The sequence below is a fragment of the Dipodomys merriami genome, unplaced genomic scaffold (genome assembly GCF_024711535.1).
Source record: "Dipodomys merriami isolate MVZ:Mamm:240054 unplaced genomic scaffold, mDipMer1.0.p SCAF_295, whole genome shotgun sequence".
NCBI classification, from domain to species: domain Eukaryota; kingdom Metazoa; phylum Chordata; class Mammalia; order Rodentia; family Heteromyidae; genus Dipodomys; species Dipodomys merriami.
This window is the reverse complement of record NW_027204437.1, coordinates 901,953-915,300: the sequence shown is the minus strand read 5'-3', so window position 1 is coordinate 915,300 and position 13,348 is coordinate 901,953.

The window sequence follows — 13,348 nt, the reverse complement described above, 5'->3', positions numbered from 1 at the left end:
CATACTGCATCCTAGCTGAGACCCAGGACTTTTACAGGACAGAGAAACAGTTGTAACGATTGGCTTCTCACATCAGAATTCATCTTTTGGCAGTGCTGGGATCTGACACGGGGACTGGCAGGACCAATAGGCAAATGGGTCCAGGTAAGCACAACAGTATGTGAGCCACTAAGGAGCTAGATCGTTTCCAGGACCTGAGATTGAGCCCCGCAAGGGGGCGGATAGGGGGGAGCACAATAGTCATCCATTCAAAATCTGAAGGTAGTATGTAAATAAGTAAATATTTGTATAGAGTAGGAGAGATGGCGACCAGTGATGGAATCTAATCTACCTCGTGACTAATGATTCTTGCATCTTCCCCAATGCCTCCATTTTATGACTGTGATGATTATGGCCATGTTTCATCAACTCTTCATTAAAAAATAATCGATACCCCATGAGTCTTGCCTATCATTTCCTACTTGCATCAAACAGGAACTACTCATTCAAAGATGAGATCAATCGAATTCCATGACTCTTCTTAGGTCTGCACATGAGTATCTCAGGATCTCCTGCCATTCCCTCAATGTGTGGGGGCTGACCGGGAATTGAACTCGGGGCCTAAGTTGTTGGGTCGGCCTCTGGCTCTTCTGATAGCCAACAGACCATCAGCCACACCAGGTCACCTTCACTCTGCAGGCCACCATGTTTGGACCCAGCATGGTTAGCATGCAAAGGAAAATAAATGTAAAAGTGCCAGGTGGAACTTCCCACTGCTTTTATTCCCCTTGCAGCTATTTTTTTCCAGCAAACCCCGGGATCCTAGGGTCCGAGGTCTGTGGGTCCAGAGGCTGCAGCCTAGGATGATCGCAGCTGAGGCAGAGTTCCCATGACTTGAGTTCAAGTCCCGGGTCTGGCAAAAAAAAAATCTAAAAATTATGAATGAAGCACTGTAGCTAAGAACTCACAGTGTTATACTGCTAGAGCTGGGATTTGAACTCAGGTTTGGGGAACCCCTTTGCACTGTGGGAGAAGGGGAAGCTTACAATCCTTGAAGACTAGAATGTCAGGCCTGGTCCAGGGCTTGATTTGAAGCCCAAGCACTGGACAAAATAACAAGCCCACCTCTTTTGTACATAGGATCTCTATTTACATACAGGTGTGGTATGCATCTTGCATTCAATGTAGTTATCTTTTTTTGAGTGTTATTCATGGATGTATTGTGTATTTTATTGAGTATGGTGACAGGTATATCTGTGCTGACATGGATGACAATTATTCCCATGGCTATAGAGTTGCCTATATAGCATTCTCCATCCTCGCTGAGGCCCAGGACTTTCACAGGACAGGAAAACAGGTGCATCGATGCGCTTCTCACATCAGGGTGAAGCTTTTGGCAGTGCTCGGATTTGAACTCAGGTCCTAGCATGCCCAATTGGTGAATGGGTCAATTTGAGCACACCAGCCTGTGAGCCAATACGGAGCTAGGATGTACCCAGGTCCTGAGACTGAGCACTGCAAGCTGGGATCAATATAGTCATGAATTCATAATTTAAATACAGGATCTATATTATCATACATGGATGGGTGACATCTTGCATTCAGTGTATTCGTTCTCTTTATTTTGTGTCTTATTCATGGATGCAATGTGCATTTTATTGATTATGATGACAGATATAACTGTGCTGACATGGATGGCAACCCATTCCCTTAGGTATAGGTTTGCTTATGTAGTAATCTCCATCCTCCCTGAGACCCAGGTCTTTCTCAGGACAGGAAAACAGATGGATCGATGGGCTTCTCACATCAGGATAATCTTTTTACAATGCTGGGATTCAAACCCAGGGCCTAGCAGGCCCAATTGGTGAATGGGTAAAAGTGAGCACACTAGCCTGTGAGCCACTAAGGAGGTAGGCCAGTCCAAGGACCTAAGATATAACCCTAGGAGGAGGGGATTGGGAGGGGTGGGAAATAGTCATGCATTTATAAGTGCAAGTTAGTATGCAAATGAGTACATATTTTTATAGTGTAGGAGAGATGGCGACCTGTGATGAAATCTAACTTGTGACTACCAATTCTTGGATCTTCCCCGATGCCTCTATTTCATGACTGTGATGATTATGGTCACGCTTCATCAATTCTTCATTAAAAATAATTGATACCCCATGAGTCTTGCCTATCATTTCCCACTCACATCAAGCAGGAACCACTCATTCAAGGATGAGATTGATTGCATTCCACAACTCTTTCTAGGTCCGGAAACGAATGTCGCAGAATTTCCGGCCATTCTCTCATCGTAACAGGGCTGACTGGGATTCGTCCTCGGGACCTCCACTGTCTGGTTAGCCTGTGACTTCCCAGACAACCAGCAGGCCTTCAGCCATGCCAGGTCACCTTCACTCTGCAGGCAGCAATGTTCTGACCCAGAATGGTCACCATGCAAAGGAAAATAAACATAAGAGCTCCAGGTGGAACTTCCTGCTGCTTTATTTCCCCTCCCGGCTTATTTTTTTTTAAAAACAAGCCCCAGGGTCCTAGGGTCCAAGGAGGGGCTGTGGATCCAGAGGGCCTAGGATGATCAGAGCTGAGGCAGAGTTGCCACTACTTGAGTTCAAGCCCCGGGTGTAGTAAAAAAAAAAAAAAATTAAAAAACTATGAACGAAGAACCCTAGCTCAGAATTTTTGCCATTTTACTGAGAGAGCTGGGATTTGAACTCAGATTTGGGTAATTCTGTTGCATTGTGGGGGAAGGTGAAGCTCACCATCTTTGAAGAATAAAAGGTCAGGCCTGGTACTGGACCTGATTTGAAGCCCCAGCACTAGACAAGCCCACCTCTTTTAAACATAGGATCTCTATTTACATACAGGTGTGGTATGCACCTTGTTTTCAGTGTAGTTAATCTTTTTATTTTGTGTCTTATTCATCTATGTATTGTGTATTTTATTGAGTATAGGATGACATATATAACTGTGCTCACATGGATGACAACCTATTCCCATGGGTATAGAGTTGCCTATGCTTTCTAGATCCTAGCTGTGACCCAGGACTTGCACAGGATTAGAAAACATCTGCAAGGTTTGGAATCTCACATCAGGATGAACCTTTTGGCAATGCTGGAAGTTGAACTCAGGGCCTAGCAGAACCAACTGCTAAATGGGTCCACATGAGCACAACCTCTTGTGAGCCACTAAGGAGCTAGGCCATACCCAGGACCTGAGATCTAGCCCCGGGGTGTGGGTGGAGCACCATATTCATTCCATTCATAAGCTGAAATTAGTATTCTAATAAAGGCCTGTTTGTATAGCATAGGAGATGTGGCGAGCTGTGTTGGAATTCTATCTTCCATGTGACTCTTTGATCTTTCCCAATGCTTCGATTTCCTGAATGTAATTATTGTCACACTTCATGCAGTCTTAATTAAGATCTTGCCTATCATTTCCTATGCGAATCATGCATGAACTTCTCAACTCTTCCCTAGGCCTGAATTCAAGCAGCAGTACTGAAAAACATAACATTTATAGACATTTTAAATATTTGAGTTATATCTCTATATTCTTTTTAAATCGTGTTTGTTGGAGTGATTAATTATATTTTATTATTGATTGATTGATTGATTTAGCATTTATTTTATGGACTGTGAGTACAACTATAACATTTATTACATTTGTCCCAATCTATTCCATAGCATATAGCTTTGCATACATAATATTTACATCATACCTGACACCCAGCACTTGCACAGAAAAGGAAAACAGGTGTCACACATGGAATCTTACACCAGGAAGAAACTTTTGGCAATGATGGAATCTTGACTGAGGGACTAGGAGGCCCAATTCATGAAGGGGTGAGCATCAGCATGGCAGCATCTAGCCCATGCAGGTGTCAAATGGATCTGAAGACCTGGGATCGAGGTCCAGGTTTGGCCAAAATAGCAAAAATGTTCTATGCAGATGATGGTATACAAATAAATATTTATTTAGATATTTACATATGGCCAGAAATGTCTATTTAGTATTCAATGACGCATACTACGCTCCTAGAGATTCTCAGGTCTTTAGTGAGGACTCCATTTAATCAATAGTATTCTTTTAGTGCATAATAAACTATGAATTAAAATCAGTCCATGTCTTGTGATCATTGGGTCTAATTTTCTGCTAGACTGATTGATGAACTACTCATCGAACCATGACATTGTTCACATTCCTCTGGTGCTCCTATGGATAGGCAATAGTTTCTTAGGCTCCCCAGCCCTTTGTAAGTGGCATGACCGGGATTCAAACTCAGGACCTAGGTGTCCAGGTTGGCATATGCCTTTGCTGCCAGCCTGCCAGCCTTCAGCAGTGCCAGGTAACCTACAGGTTGCAGCCGTGTCATTTGGAACCAGGATGGTCACCATGCAAGGAAGGAAAACCAAGAAACCGCCAACCATCCACAGATCGCCGTTTTTTTCGGTGCTGTTTTCATTTTGTTTTCCTGTCAGCCCCCGAGGCGTACCATTCCATGATCTGCTGTGGGTCCAGAAGCTGCACTATCCCAGCCTAGGGTGATGGAATCTCAGGCAGTGTTGCCACAACCTCAGTTCAAGCCCCGTGATTGGCAATCAATCATTCAATAAAATTTAAAAATATTAAAAATAGCCGGGGGCCAGTGTCTCACACCTGTAATTCTAGCTACTCAAGAGGCTGAGGATTGTGGTTCAAATCCAACCCAGGATGTAAAATCCATGAGATGCTTATCTCCAATAAAGCACTAGAAAACCAGAAGCGGTGCTGTGGCTCAAGGGGTAGTGCACTCGCTTTGAGCTGAAGAGCACAGGGTCAGCGCCCAAGACCAGAGTTCAAGCCCCACACATTAAGCTCCCAGCTTGGCATTCATACCTTTTATTTTTCCTGTAAGACCTGGGATTTGAACTCAGAGTCTGGGTAAATCTAATGCACCATGGGGGATGGGGAAACGCACCATCTTTGAAGACAAGCAATTCAGGCCTGTTCCCTAGGCCTGAATTCAATCCCCAGTCCTGTTAAAGTAATATTCATCCACATTTGAAATAATGATTAATATCTACATGCTTATGTTTACTGCATATTATTTTACTGTGTATTCATTTTATTTTTTGCACTATTCATTCATTCATTATTTATATTGACTATTATTACACTTATAACATGTATAAAATGGATTACATCTTATGAGAACTATACAGATTAGCATATGTATTATATATCTTACTTCAGACCCAGGGCATTCACAGAAATTCTATAGTAGATGATCCCATGCTTAGAAAAACAGAAAGAATCCATCAACCAAAGTCGAATTCATCCCTAGACACCCCAGTGGCTCACATCTTTAATCCCAGCTATTCAAGAGGTGAGAACTGGAAGATGAAGTTTCAAAGCCAATTCTGGCAGAAAAGCCTGAGAGACGACATCTCCAATTAACTGGCAAAAAGCCAGGCTACAGGAATGGCTGAAGTGGTAGAAAATCAGCTATGAACAATCAAGCCAAGAATGAGGAAGCTCAATTCAAGTGCAGAGAGAGGTGAGTAGGGGAAGAAAGCAGAGAGAAATCCTCCAAAAACAGAGAACAAAACAACAGTACACACATCATACCTAATTTATGGTACCAACAAACTGAAAATAAAAAATCAAGCTTGTGCAGTTGTATAACTTTACATGAGCACATATGCTTTTAGGTACACTTCTAAGCTATGTTTTAATAATATATATGTAGATATATTAAAAATATATATGTAGATATATATATATATATATATATATATATCTTTAAATAAACTAAGAAACTAGCCAATGAATAAATACTTCTGAATTAGTGCCTTAACCATGGCATTATAAATTATTTCTATTAAAATTGTATTCCAAGTTTCTTTCCTCAGAATCAATCTTTAAGAAGTTTGTTCATGCACCAGGCAACAGTGGCTCACGCCTATAATCCTAGCTACTTAGGAGGCTGAGATCTGAGGATGGTGGTTCAAAGCCAGCCTGGGCAGGAAAGTCCGTGAGACCCTTATCTCCAATAAACTGAAAACCCCACTGTGGCTCAAGTGGTAGAGCACTTGCCATGAGTTGAAGAGCTGAAGGTGGGCAGCCAAGCTCAGAGTTCATGCCCCACAACCAATAAAAAAAAAAAAAAAGAAGAAAGAAGTTTGTTCATACAGATCATAAAATTCTAACCTTCTGAGCTTTAGGAAACTTGCCTTCCTTTTCTTCCAGGGTCTTATGCTCTTTAGGCAAGTACTCCACTACTGAGCTACATCCCAGTCCCAATGGTTTTGTTTTTCAGTTTACAATTCACTTTATTCCCAAAATGCTTACAAGTACCTACTGTCCTTACAGAAGTGAGTTTTTATTCAGAAACCCAACCTTTTGTGGTATGAGGACTTCCCTAGTGTATTTTGTGGTAGGCACTGATGAAAACTCACATGATACAATTGCAGAGAGTTTATAGTTATAGAAATAACTCTAAATAGAAATAACATCAACTGTCCCTCTAGGGAGGAATGATGTACTCATTTTCATTCTCACTCTTCGTGGCAGATGGTCAAAAGGGAAACATCAATGTGCTATGCTGAAATATAAGTGTATAAACCCCTTTTTGAAAAACTCTCATGTTATAAAATCAAAATGTATGAAATAAAGGTGAACTTTAAAGTGAACTTTAAAAAATATGAAAAAAAGCTAATGAAGCTCCCAGGCTTGGAATGTGTGCTATTTTTCATCTGCAAGCCCTGGGATTTGAACTCGGGGTCTGGGTAACTCTGTTGCACTCTGGGGGAAGGGGAAGCTCTCTATGCTTGAAGATCAGAATATCAGGCCTCTTCCCCAGGCTTGAATTCAGGCCCCAAACCTAGAAAACATAGTCCTTACATGTATTTTAAAGATAGGATTGAACTTCCAGACAGGTGCTCAGTCTATATCATGTTGGGTGTGGTTATTCATTGTACTTTTTGTTTTATTCATTTATTTACTGTTTATTTTATTGACTGTGATGACACCTAACCATGTATTACATTATTTACACGCTATCACATAGCATTTAGATTTGTAGACTTGTTCTCCATCATGCCTGACACCCGCACTCTCACAGAAAAGGAAAACAGGTGTCACACTTGGCTTCTAACTCCAGGAGGAAATTTTTGACAGGCTCTGAGATCAAGCCCCAGGCGTGGCCAAAGTAGCCATACATGGATAGGCAGGTGGTAGTACACCAATAAATACATATTAGTATAGAGTGCCAGCGCCGTGAATCTTGTATTCAATGACATCTGCTACGTTACTACCAAGTCTTAGGTAGTTATTATGACTCCATTGAAGGACTATTATTCTTTTCATGCCTAATTAACCATCAATTAAGTTCTATCAGCATCCTAGGATTATTGCATCTAATTTGAGTCTAGACTGCTGCACGAACTATTCAATCATGAGTTGGATACCATTCCATCAGAATTTCTATACACAAGCAGTAGTCTCTTGGGATCTTCTGCCAATGGTAGGTGTCAGGACCAGGATTTGAACTCAGGGACTGTGTTTCGGGTTTGGTCTATGGCTTTCCTGACAGTCTGCCAGTCTTCAGCAATGACAGATCACCTGTGTGTGGCATTCATGTCATTCAGACCTAGGATGGTCACCATGCAAGGAATCAAAGCCAAGAAACTGCCTACCATGTGTGGCTTACGGCTTGTTTTAGTGTCATTTTCATTTTGTTTTCCTGCCCGACATTGGGTCTTAGGATTCCAGGATCAGCTTTGGTTCTGGAGGCTGCACCCCAGACTAGTGTGATGGAAGCTGAGACAGAGCTGTCACGATCTGAGTTCAAGACACGTGCATGGGAGAGTTCCGGGAAGATGGCGGAGGAGAAGCTGGAATCTGAACAAGCTCTCGCATAGAAAGTAGTTTTAGAGATCCAGTCAACAGTCCTAAGCCAGAGAATCACACCAAGTGTGCCATCACAGGACAGAGAGTTAGACAAGAGAGGGGAAGCCAAGGAAACGCATCAGCTGCCACTCCGGCAGCGGGGTCGCGGCGGCGACCACCGCCGTGGAGTCATACCTGAGACACAGAGAGTCGGGGACGAAGGAGCCAGACGCAGCGGACGAGCGGATTCTACTCAACACCAACAAGAACTGACAAGGAGCGAACATCTTCATCCTGCTGTTTGCAGACCAGAGATGACCCAGGATCCAAGACTCGGCATGAGTACAAGCCCTACGTCTTCACTCCTCAGGGAGCAGAGGAAGGAAGGCCACCCCTCCCCCCCCCAGCACCGGTGATCTCCATCTTGGATACCGACAAAGCTCGGAGGAGCTGCTAGCTCCAGCTCAGGCCTTGGAATAAAATGAGTCATTTAGCAGGTCACAAGAACTTAACGGCGAAGTGACCTGCCAGACTCAGCTCCATCCAGGGAAAAGTCACCCAGCTCAGGCGCCAGCCATTGGAGTGGCTTCCCTCACTGGGTAACCAGAGCCAGAGGCTGCCCCTCCCTCTAGCAGCCACCACAATCAATTGAAAAACAGAAACCCTGAGAATGGCTCCAGGCTGGGCGCTGTGAGCTTTATCACAAAATAGCCCCAGGGAAAAGCTACTGTTTGTTGAAAGGCCTCAACTCTACCCAGAACCTAGCCTCATCACCACATCCCCCTCTTTTGTGACTCTCAAAGCAGACCACCCTCCCAGAAAACTAACCTGGGAGGGGGATCTCAAAATCTTGGGTAAAGCAGAGCATTTTTCTGCCTCTTCCAACCAACCGACTTAAGAAACCAATCAAGCCACAGGACCTCAAGCTGACCAGAGACTCCAACAAGAGACTGGTTGCAGACAAAAGGGAGATACAGGATTCTTCCCACTCCTCCCCCCCCCCAAAAAAAATCAAAATACTTTTTTTTTCTTTTTCTTCTTCTTTTCTTTTTTTTGCTTGTTTTTTTGTTTTTTGTTACCTTATATATATATATATATATATATAAATTTTTTTCCCTTCTAAAACTTTTATTAATCTTTAATCTTTGCCTCTTCTGAAAAAATAATTGTTTTCCAGTAACTTTTTTTTTTCTCATCTTATAATTTTTATTTTAGGAATACGTGAATGAGAGTTTTCCTTTCTTTTCTTGTCTTCTTTCTCTTTTTCTTTCTTTCTTAATTATCTTTTTGTTTTTTATCTAGCTCTACTGAACTTCTGATCTTTTTTTCCCCCTTTCCCATCCTTAAAGCTTTTCACATCTCCTCTATGTCCCTCCCCTTCTCTGAACATATTCACATTCCTCTCTAAATAGACGGTCTTTTAACCTCTATAATAACATTAATTTTTACGTTTCTATTTTTTTTCTGGTCTCTCTTTATTCCCCTTTCCGTCTCTTCTTTTTCTCTCTCTCTCTACTTGCATCCTACCCAACCCATTTCCTGCACTGTGATTAGGACATAGTTAACTCTCCTTGTGCCTCCCCACACCAATCTATTCCTATTTTTTACCCACATCTCTCCCTAATCCTAATAATTTCTGGTTTTCCAAATTCTTTTCTGCGGTTCGAAGTCCTTTAACATATAGTTGTTTGATGTTGAATAGATGTATCTGTTGAACTAGATTGTATCTGTAGACTATTGACTGTACAAATGCAAACTTTGGTTGATGGTTGCCTTAAGATAGTGTTCTAGCACAAAATTCGTGCAATCTTTATCTCAAATGGGCCTAGTAAGCCGGAAAAACACAAGAAAAATGGCAAATTCGGGTATCTCAATTCCCAACCTTGATAATCAGGGATTAGAACAGATAAAGAATAATCCAGAGGAGAGTTCCCAAATAGCTCTACAAACACTAATAGCAAACATGATAAATGAGAAGTTTGACAATGTACAAAGGACTCTGTATGAGCGTGATAGTTAGAGAGAGGAGGCATCCCAGAAGTTTATACAGGAATATCATAAGCGTGAGAAAGCTTCTCAAAAACTGATACAGGATTTGCGTGAATAACTTGAGAACACTCAAAGAGAAAGGGAGGAATGGCGTGAGCAGGCAGAGAACACTCAAAGAGAACTGCAGGAAGCCCACAGAAGGGAGGAAACTAATCAAAGAGTAATTCACGAATTAAGAGACCAGGTAGAGAATACACAAAGATCACTAAAGGCATTCATGGAATACATTAACAAAGAGTTGAAGGAAGTCAGGGAGACCACAAAGGGAATGCTGAATGGAACCCAACAGAAGGAATGGCAGTCCAAAGAAACCATAACCAATCAACTAAGTGATTTGAGAAAAAACACTGAACACCAAATTAAGGAAGTAAAGAAATTCATACAAGACCTAAAACAGAGCTTCAACAAAGAACTTGAAGCCATCAAAGCTGACCAATTAGAAGGAAAAGAGATAAAAAACAAAGTAGAGAGTCTTGACAGCAGGTTAGACCATGCAGAAGATCGAATCTCAGGGATTGAAGACAGCCTAGATATTATAGAGAAAGAACATACAACCATCCAAGACAAGTCCAAGAAATATGATAGATCTATCCAACACCTGGAAGACACCATCAGAAGGCCCAATCTAAGGATAATGGGTGTAGAGGAGCACCTAGAAACAGAAGTTAATGGTCTAGGAAATTTGTTTAACAGGATCCTAGCAGAGAACTTCCCAAACATACAAAAAGATAGGCCTATTCAGATACAAGATGCTTTTAGAACCCCAAATAGACCAGACCAGAATAGGACATCCCACCGTCACATTATAATCCACAAAGGATCAACCCAGACCAAGGAAAAGATCCTTAAAGCTGTCAAGGAGAAAAGGTTAATCACCTATAAAGGGAAACCAATTAGAATCACCTCAGATTTCTCAGCAGAGACAATCAAAGCAAGAAGAGCCTGGAATGACTTATGCCATGCCCTAAAAACAAACAACTATCAACCAAGAATACTGTACCCAGCTAAACTCTCCTTCATAACTGAAGGCCAAATAAAAACCTTCCATAGCAAAGAAAAATTGAAACAATACATCTCCACCAAACCAGCCCTGCAAAAGATTCTTAAAGATGTCCTACACATAGAAAACCAACAAGAACTAAACAAAGGCAAAGAAACTGCACCCAAACTGAGAATCCAAGAACCTTAGGAAGAACCCAGTTTTCACAGCCCCCAAGAAGGTGGATAACATGGCAGGAACTCCCAAATACCTCTCAGTCCTATCTCTTAACGTTAACGGACTGAACTCTCCAATTAAGCGACATAGACTGTCTAGTTGGATTAAAAAACAAGACCCTTCTATCTGCTGCCTGCAGGAGTCACATCTTGCCCATAAAAACAAACATATTTTCAAGGTTAAAGGAAAATCTACCAAGCAAACGGCCCTCATAAACAGGCGGGTGTTGCAATCCTAATATCAGATAAAATAGACTTCAAATTAAAATTCGTGAGAAGAGATAAAGAAGGTCGCTACATACTAATTAAAGGATCTTTCTTTCAGGAGGATATTACAATTCTAAATATCTATTCGCCAAACAATGGAGCACCCAAATTTATCAAAGAAACACTACTTTCCCTCAAATCCCATATAGATCCAAAGACATTAATTGTTGGGGATTTTAACACACCACTCTCCCCACTAGATAGAACAACTCGGCAAAAACTCAACAGAGAAACCGCAGATCTAAACAGCTGCATAGATCAACTAGACTTAACAGACATTTACCGAACATTTCACCCAGCAGCATTAGAATACACGTTCTTCTCAGCAGCACATGGAACGTTTTCTAAAATAGACCACATTTTAGGCCACAAAGCAAACTTGTCTAAATTCAGAAACATTGAAGTTATACCTTGCATTCTCTCTGACCACAAGGGAATAAAATTAGAACTCAACACCAAAAGCCACCAAAGAAAGTCCGGTATCACATGGAGGCTGAACAACACACTGCTGAATCGTGAGTGGGTCATGGAAGAGATTAGAAAGGAAATTCAAATGTTCATGCTATTCAACAAAAATGAACACACAAATTACCAGCTCCTCTGGGACACAGCAAAGGCAGTACTCAGAGGCAAGTTTATAGCTCTGAGCTCCTACATCAACAAATTGGAGAGATCTGAAACTAACAATTTAATGACACATCTAAACCTCCTTGAAAAAGAGCAGCAAAATAAACCCCAATCCAGTAGACGGAAAGAAATAATCAAAATTAAATCAGAATTAAAAGAATTAGAATCCAAAAAAAGTATAGAAAGAATCAACAAAACAAAGAGTTGATTCCTCGAAAAACTTAACAAAATTGACAGACCCTTAGCAAACCTTATCAGAAAAAGGAGAGAACACACCCAAATTAATAAACTCAGAGATGAGAATGGAAACATCACCAAGGAAACAACCAAGATTCAGAACATTATAAGGGAATATTTCTCAAAACTTTATGCTAATAAGTTTGAGAACTTGACAGAAATGGACCTTTTCCTAGCAAATATTGACATGCCAAAACTAAACCAAGATTAGTTAAACCAGCTTAACATGCCCATATCAAGCATTGAAATAGAAACAGCAATAAGAGACCTCCCAGCTAAGAAAAGTCCAGGACCAGATGGTTTTACAGCGGAATTTTACAAGGCCTTCAAAGCAGAGCTCACACCAATACTCCTCCAACTCTTCAATGAAATTGAAAGAGAAAGCTCACTACTGAACACATTCTATGAAGCCATCATAACCCTCATCCCAAAACCAGGCAGGGACTCATCAAAGAAAGAGAACTATAGACCCATTTCTTTGATGAACATTGATGCAAAATTCTCAACAAAATTTTGGCCAATCGACTTCAACAATTCATCCAAAAAATCATACACCATGATCAAACAGGATTCATTTCAGGGATGCAAAGCTAGTTCAATATACGCAAATCAATTAATATTATTCACCACATCAACAGGAGCAAGAATAAAAACTACATGGTCATCTCAATAGATGCAGAAAAAGCATTTGACAAGATCCAACACCCCTTTAAGATGAAGGTTCTGGAAAAATTAGGAATCCATGGAACATTCCTCAATACAATAAAGGCTGTATATGACAAACCTACAGCCACCATTATACTCAATGGTGAAAAACTAAAGCCATTTCCTCTAAACTCAGGAACAAGACAAGGATGCCCACTCTCTCCACTTCTCTTCAATCTAGTATTAGAATGCCTAGCTACAGCAATAAGACAAGATGCAGACATAAAGGGGATCCAAATAGGGAAAGAAGAAATAAAACTCTCCCTCTTTGCAGATGACATGATCTTGTATTTAAAGAATCCCATAGACTCCACTCCCAAATTACTCAAGCTGATTCAAAACTTTGGCAAAGTAGCAGGTTATAAAATTAACCCCCAAAAATCAATGGCTTTTCTAT